The sequence below is a fragment of the Apium graveolens genome, chromosome 11 (genome assembly GCF_009905375.1).
Source record: "Apium graveolens cultivar Ventura chromosome 11, ASM990537v1, whole genome shotgun sequence".
NCBI classification, from domain to species: Eukaryota; Viridiplantae; Streptophyta; class Magnoliopsida; order Apiales; family Apiaceae; genus Apium; species Apium graveolens.
This window is the reverse complement of record NC_133657.1, coordinates 131,369,144-131,377,390: the sequence shown is the minus strand read 5'-3', so window position 1 is coordinate 131,377,390 and position 8,247 is coordinate 131,369,144. Positions and strand designations below refer to the sequence as shown.

Genomic DNA, 8,247 nt, shown 5'->3' with positions numbered 1-8,247 from the left:
GCATCATAAAGGTCTACCTTATCATGTAGCCTCTAGCCAAATCTAGATGGGGGTTCTGAGTTGGAAATCATAATGTAAGCATTTTATTTCATGAATGCTTGGCTTAGCAATTAAATGTATTGCTAATTTGGTGCAAGAAACTCAAACAAGTTGAGATTCTTGATTACAAAGAAATTTTTAATCTTTAAAGAAAGGTTTAGTCAGAATTGAGTTTTAACAACATTTTTTGAAAGATAGAAAATGTTTTAAGTGATATGCTCTCATTTTTTCAAGTTAGTGCTTCACATATAACTCCATTGGTTTGTGAAGAATTTATGAGACAACTACAAAAATTTAATTGAATCACTAGTATCTTTTAGGGAGATAACTAGTGAGTGCACTCAGAAATTGATACTAATCGGTTTTGGCTTAGAGAGGCTTACTGTATCACTCAACTCACATGCTTAATAACTTGTGGGATGCCTTAAAGTTACTCTTTTAAGGTCAAGTTATTTACTTCTGGATAATATAAGTGAGATGTGGTACTATTCTAATTTCTTTTGTCTTTATCAAATTAGCAACAGAAGGTGATGCACTGTTGTCCAAAGCCAATCACAAGCTCAAGAGCTTCTAGTAATGAAGTTCCATTAACTCAAAAGAATTCACGTTGAACAATAGTTACATAGACATATCATTCAGTGAAGATACAAGAGACAACAATCTGATTGATTAGAAAAGAACAGTTTATATGAACCGGTTCTTAAACAGAAAGAAAAATACAATTCCTTCTCAACTCAATCCTAGAAACTGGAGATCTAGATTCTAGCATTGGAAGAGGAGGAAGCACCATTCTGATCACCATCACCAATGCCATCATCCCTGGGATTGGCACGAGCAGCGGCAATAGCAGCTACTACAATTACAAACTCTCTATCTTTTTTCCTAGAGTTCTTTGAAAATACAATTCAGGACATCAGGTATCTCCTCCTCGGTTGTCGGTCCATTGAATATCATACATTCTACAACAACTTTGTTGATCTCGTGAAGAAAGATATCTGACATTATAGAGAAGCGTTAGGATTGAGAGTTAAGAATGAAAGAGGTGTGATGAGTAAGATTAGTATTTATAGGCCAAGAAAATATATGAATGAATATCCAGGAGTATAAATAATATGAATACTCTCTTGAGTCTTAGAAGGTTCACAGAATAGCCCAATGGATAAAATAGTGAATCAATCAGTAGTCAAGTTTGAAATATCGAGACGATTAAACATTGATGAGAACATCTCAGAGATGAATACTTTATGACAAAAGCATGATTTACATAGACCGGAGAATATATCTGTTCATGCATATCATATCCATAAATGTTTGAAAAGATATGACAAGACATTAAAGCAAGATGTATGAAGAAGGACTTATATGAGTAAGTCATCATATTTTAATCATTCTTTTGAGGGAGAGATCCATTCTTAATAAGACTTTTCACCTTTTCTCGATCTTGTTACAATCTTCATCCGGACACTCTTTTATCTATGTATTAGTGGGATGCACAAATGTTGGATAATAGGATTTGTCTTTATTTTAACAAGAACTGTATCCCCGCATCAATTCTTTTTGAGTGAATAATTTGTATACTAGCCAAAGTTATTCAGGAGATTCTTTGGTTATCTTAGATGACTTATAGAGTCACATAGTCATCCCTGAGCAAGGATATCAAGGCGTGTCGTTAGAAAATAACCCACAAAGATAGTTATTTTAAACAATCTGTGTTTATCAACTTTCATAGTATGGGTTTCCTACAGTTAAAATTGTCTTGTTTCATTTATTTCTAAGTTGTAATCTCATTCTACCATTGACAACATAGCGAGACAAATCAACAAAAAAAATTCTTGAACTTGTTCTAAATGTGTGACCTAAATTCGTAGAAAAGAAAATGGTCACAAATAAGTTCAGTAAGATTCTCACTTCTAGGATATGAGAAAATTCATGAGTGAGATCTTTAATGCTACAAATAAACTTTTCTGAAAAATATGGTTAAGTTGCGTGTGAAGATTTTGAGTAACAAATCACAAGCATATATCTATGAAAATAATCTCCATCTATAACTCAACTAATCAGAATTTTTATCACAACATGGAACACACCTAAAAGACATGATATCAGTATTTATTGATTCCTGAATAAACACTGATATATATCAATAATCATTTTTATCATCACTTATTACTTTTAAAAACTAGTAAATTTTGATACATGATCAATGCTACAAATGATAATATTAAGATTTACTTTCAAAACATAAGGTTTGGCGAGGACTCTGTATCTATGAAGTTATGTTGAGTTGTCTACACATAGCCATTGTTGAACAAATATATCGATGGGTTAAACTAGTAGTTGATATAATATATTTATCAATTGCTAGATTACATAGACTCCAAGTGTTCACTTTGACTATCAATGGCTAGAATTATCCATTGATAGTTAGAGCGGATATAATCAGACTCATTACAACTGTAAAACTGATATTGCCTATCAGACTAGAATTGTTCAGACACTTGCCTACTTCAAAACATGTAGTATGATTTCATCCTTTGATATACAGTCAAATCATCAGAAATCAAAACATGTAAATTACTTTACTATAAATATCCAGATTATGTGTTATGTTTCTAAAACATTTAAGCTTAAACTGACTTTGAAAATCTACAAGCTCAAACTGTCTGAAGATTATATTTTCATCAAGGTTCATAACATGCAATTTGGCTACTTTAAGCATATATCTGACAAAGATTGAGATAAATTTTAGGCATTGGTAGGAATATGTTGTGTACTTGATGAAGAATATATGCCAACCCAATCTACCACCTCAAGTCAAACAGTCATGCCTGTTGAGTGGCATTTATGACACTTTATGCTCTAATAAGCTTTGAATTGATACATTTGTACTCAAGTTGTTAAGTGTTTTAATGTGTTTTCTAGTGTTTTTGCATTCCAGGCATTAATCTATAAATCAGGTGAATTATCATTGTTTTGGTGCTAATTTGGTGTCATGGTGGTGTTGAAATAAAAGCTCGTGGAAGGCCGGCTCGAAGCATCAAGGAAAAAGATGAAATCTGAAATTTTCCCAAAAGGACAGCGCGCCCACGCTGTAATAGCGCGCACCCACGCCATGATTCCAGAAAGGCAGCGCGGCCGCACTGTGATAGCGCGCGGCCGCGCCAATACGAAAAATATGAATCCTTATTCAAATTCGATTCTAAGTGGGGAGACTTCCAGATTGCATAGGGCTGCTATATATATTTAAATAAGAATGTTTTCATGGAGGAGATATACCAGAGCGCAAGGAGAGCCGTAAGAAGACCATTTTAGCACAATTCAACGAAGGCGAAGAAGATCTTGTTTTTACTTGTGAATCTTTGTTTTAAGTTGTATTTGGATGCTAGTTTTCTTACTTGTGAACCTTACTCTTGTTTTGTACTTGGTTTTAATTATTCGTTATAAAGACTATGTTTGTTATACCATGCTTTCATCGGAACCCAAGTTGATGATGAGTCCGATCATGGGCTAATTATTATCATGGGGTTCTAGCAGAGTTATTTATGGATTTCTTTAGTTAAATTATTTTGATGCCTTAGTATGTGGTGATTGATTGATATCCTAGTATTGGTTTTGCGTATTCATTCTATGAGTGTCGCGAACTTATAAGATAGTGTGTTAATTCTTAATGAAGCGAAAGTGAATTTAAGGATTTAGAACTTGCCATGCTAGCATAAGTTCATGTATTTGTTATGCATGATTCGTGGGTAATTTTAACCATCTTACTTGCCCTGTGTAATCCAGATAGATAACTTGTGCTTAAACCGCTATGTTATCAAATTCTATAGACATATAGGGTCTCAATATAATTGGCGTCTATTCAGCTTCCATCTCTTTTGTGGATGTCTGGTAGTATGGTACTCGTGTAATGAAAGTTGGCGTTTATCAGTTTTGTGTTGTCTGATTAGTGTCATCACCATTGCAAGCTAAGGTTGAGAACAATAAGGCTATTGAATGAAGTATTTAATGAAGTTAGAATCCCATGTTTGACATATATATTAATTCAGTCAATCTTATTTTCGTAGTTATAATTGTTAGCATAATTCTTAGTTATAAACAACCTCAATTTGTTACCGTCTTAGCATTGAATAATAACCATACATTGTTGATTAAGTGGTGAATTAATTAGTTAACCAATACAGTCTCTGTGGGAATGGACTAGAAAAAATTCTATACTACTTGCGAACTTGTATACTTGTGTGTAATATTAGCACGTGTTTAGCGACTAACAAGTTTTTGGCGCCGCTGCCGGGGACTGCAGTGTTAATTTATAATTTATGTGCTTTCCATTAGTGGTCATTAAAGTTCATTGACTCGGACATTGTTACTTATTTGTTCCTTGTTTTATTTCAGGTACTCTAGCGAGGGTGTATGCATACGCGTTCGCGTACTCATAAGAGAACACTGGATAAAGCCGAGAAAGAACTTGTGGTAGTTCGTAAGGAAGTTTTTAAGGAAGAAAAGAAGGTAGAAGAAGAAGAGAAAGTTGAAGAACCAGCTTTAGTAGAGATGGGTGAGCAAGCGGAAAATCCGAAGGCTTTGATGTACTATTCTCAGCCTAAGATTAATGACATTCAGTCAAGTATCATCAGACCAGCCATCAGGGCTAACACTTTTGAGATCAAGTCAAGCACGATTCAGATGATACAGAACTCAGTTCAGTGTGGGGGTTCTCCTACTGAAGACCCCAACATGCACAACAAGGATTTCATCGAGATATGCGACACCTTCAAGTTTAATGATGTGACTGAAGATGCTATTAAGCTACGCCTCTTCCCATTCTCTCTAAGGGACAAAGCTAAGTGCTGGTTACACTCTCTACCAGCATGGTCTATCACCACTTGGGAGGATCTTGCGCAAAAGTTTCTCACTAAATTCTTCCCTATGGCGAAGACAGCTGCAATCAGGAATTATAACGACTCGTGTATTTTTCTATTTATTTCTAATATCTAAGAGTGTAATAGTGGAATAAACAATTAAATAAATGTGTGTATTGATTTTGGCAGCAGTTATTGATTATTATTATTTATTTATTTGTGATATGTTGATATGTGGGATTGGATTGTGTGATTTATTATTAAGTGATTTAATTATAGTTTGAATTCCATAAATATTTGGATTGTTTCTAAAATTGGTTTTACAATTTTATAATTTTAATAATTATTTTTAGGACTTTATAAAATTGGGAAATCAATATTTCATTAATTATTCATCTTTAAATGATTTTCTGATTGCGTTTATTTATAAAATCCATATTTAATTCAGGAAATCTTCAAAAATTATGAAACTCATATTTTATTAAGTTCGTATTATTCTGAGAATTTTAAAATTATTTTGAATATGCCCCTTAATTATTTCATAATATTTCGGATATTTTCAGACTAGTTGGGATTTATTTTGATACGTTTTCAAATATACATTGATCGCTAAAAAAATTGTGAAGTCGAGATTAAAATTGGGTTCCGGGAATTCAGCGAAACGTGTTAATAAATTAACACATATCCTGTTTTACAGGACACGTGTGGCTGTCATATTAATTCATGAACATCAATCTCTCTTTGCTCTCGACTGTATCTCTCGAATTCTCTCGATTCTCCCTCTCCCTGCTTCGTTTCTTCGATTGTTTCTCCTCCCTCCTCTTTCTTGTTCCTTCTTCGTCTCTGTTCCTCTGTTTCTCTACCATTTTCGGTGAGTTTCTCCGCCGCTGTTCTTGTTCCTTTTTCCGATTGGTGCTCGGTTATGTGCTTAATTGATTGTGAGTATATATATGTATATATGTATGTAGTCATTTGAGAATGGATGTTTAGTTCCTTGTTTTTCCTCTTTGTTGTTGTTGTTGATTCCAGTTGTCGCCGCGTAAATTCCGGCTAGGTGTCCGGAAGTGTGTCTGTGCGTCTGTGTTGTGTGTGTGTGTGTGTTTGTGATATGTGTGTGTGTGTGTGTGTTTTATTGTGTGTGTGTGGTTCGTGCTGTGTGTGTATGTGCCGGCCGTGAGGCCGTGTGTGCGGTGGCAGTGGTGGCTATGTTTTTTGGACTTGGGCCTTACAGTTGGGTTGTGATGTTGTTGGGCTCGACTGTTGGGCCGAATTTCTGCAGTGGGCTGATTATTATAATTTTAATTTCTATTTTCCTTTTTCTGCAGGAAAATAAATGATTAATATTCATGAAATAAAAACTTTTGGTTGCGGAAGAATTATTTTAATCGGCGTAATTTTTTTGGAAACCCGTGATATAACGGGCACCAATAAATTGTACCGCTGTTGACGATGAACTTCGGTGAGTCAACGGTGGACGGTGATGACGTTGTTCTGAGTCCTAAATTTTATAAATAAATAAAATGATTTACATAAAATATTTTCGGACTTAAATAATTAATTACGAATTATGTTGTGGTATAAGTGATATGAGAATGATGAACTTGATGTTGTGGATTGTTGTGATTGTTGACGTCGATTGTAATCGAAGGGTAGGCTTATAAACAAAGGAGTTGTTGCCAAAATTTTCTAAAAAATATATTTTAAAATGTATGTATTTATGTTATACGTGTTACCCCTATTTGTGTTCGAATTACGTGATTACGTGATTATGTGTATAATAATTATACAAGTCGGGTTATCGGATTGGGTTATTAGAATTTGAGGATATCAAGCATGTCAATATAACTGATTAGGATATTATGTATTTGTAGATCCCTGTCGAGTTCCCCAGGACCGAAGTCAGCGTGAAAGCTACTTAGGGTTTTGTAAAGCATTGCAAGGCAAGTACCCCTGACCATTCTTTTATGGTTCAGTACATATGAATAGCTAAATGTTTTATTCTTGTAATGGAACAAAAATGTTTTAAGTCACGTATCCCCTGTAGTTATAAATCACTGTTTTCAAATTTTTTTGGGGAAAAGTAACTTCTAAAGTTACCTATCTCGAATGAAATGATTTGTGAAATGGATTTTATATGTGTGCTGGTAAAATGAATGATTTTGAAAATGAGATAGGTACAAGTGTTTTGAAAACTGGATAAAACGGTCAGATATGGGATACATAGGGGCCAGAGTAGGCCTATTGAGGTGGCGTAAGAGGCTAATTCGGTTGTGCGCACCCTATAACCGATTAGTCCAGTAGGTCAGAGACCTAGCTAGTCTCTGAGTTCCGGAATAGGTAAATGGGATGGCAGTTAGAGCCGTCTGGTGTTGATAGCCTGATCAGCTGTCTTCACATATCCGTTACGTATCTGATTTGGATTTATGATTCCCGTAAGGGTATAAGTAGTTGATACAGCAGTTTTATAAATGTGAATAGCATGCTAAAATTGGACTCTGGTACTTACACAACACACTACTACTTATTTTGATAAAGCATGCTAGTTAGTGATATCCAGTTATCTCAGATATTTATTATATAATATTGTCGACAGGATTATAGCTATGTTCCTACTATTGTTTACATTACTGTTTTTATTCCGTTATTCATATGTTGGTACTGCTGAGCGATTATGATCACCCTTGAAAACTGTTATGTATATACCACAGATGCCTAGAAGACCTTCCATACATACCCGTGTTCCCGCCCCTTCAAGACCCGACTCCTATGAGGTCTAATGAGTTGCTGAATAAAGTTAGAGTGTGTTAGATATTGAATAAATGGTTTGTAATAATGTGAACCTGAATCATACTTGAACCTGGACCGGATCTTGGTTTGGGGTCAAGTTAGTATATATTAATAATAATCTTGTTGTTTATATTTTGGTAATTGTGTTTGGTGACGTCAACTCCTGACCCCGGGGTTGAGGCCGTCACAGGAATGCTCTTACTTAGTTTGCTCAGCAAAGAGGAGAATCTCTGTGTGAGGCTTGAGATCGATATAAGGAGATGCTAAGGAAGTGCCCATACCATGGCATGCCTGATTGGATGGTTATCAACTGTTTCTACAATGGATTGGGCGCTACTTCTAGACCCATATTAGATGTAGCATCAGGAGGAGCCTTGTGGGCTAAAAGCTACGATGAAGCTTATAAACTTATTAAACTGATGGCTACTAATGAGTACCAGAATCCTTCCCAGAGGCTGACTCAGGAAAAAGTCACAGGAATTCTGGAGTTGGACGCAGCAACTGCTATCGCTGCCCAACTTAAGGCTTTGACGATGAAGGTGGACACTTTGACTAATTATGGAGT

The 8,247-nt window shown here is 35.2% G+C and overlaps 1 non-coding gene across 1 annotated transcript; it reads right to left on the bottom strand.

The window, feature by feature from the left end:
- Nucleotides 1-7,864: 7,864 nt before the first annotated feature.
- Nucleotides 7,865-7,971, bottom strand: LOC141698758 (small nucleolar RNA R71). Its single transcript, XR_012565261.1, has one exon. It is a non-coding gene; the product is annotated as a small nucleolar RNA R71 (small nucleolar RNA).
- Nucleotides 7,972-8,247: the final 276 nt, after the last annotated feature.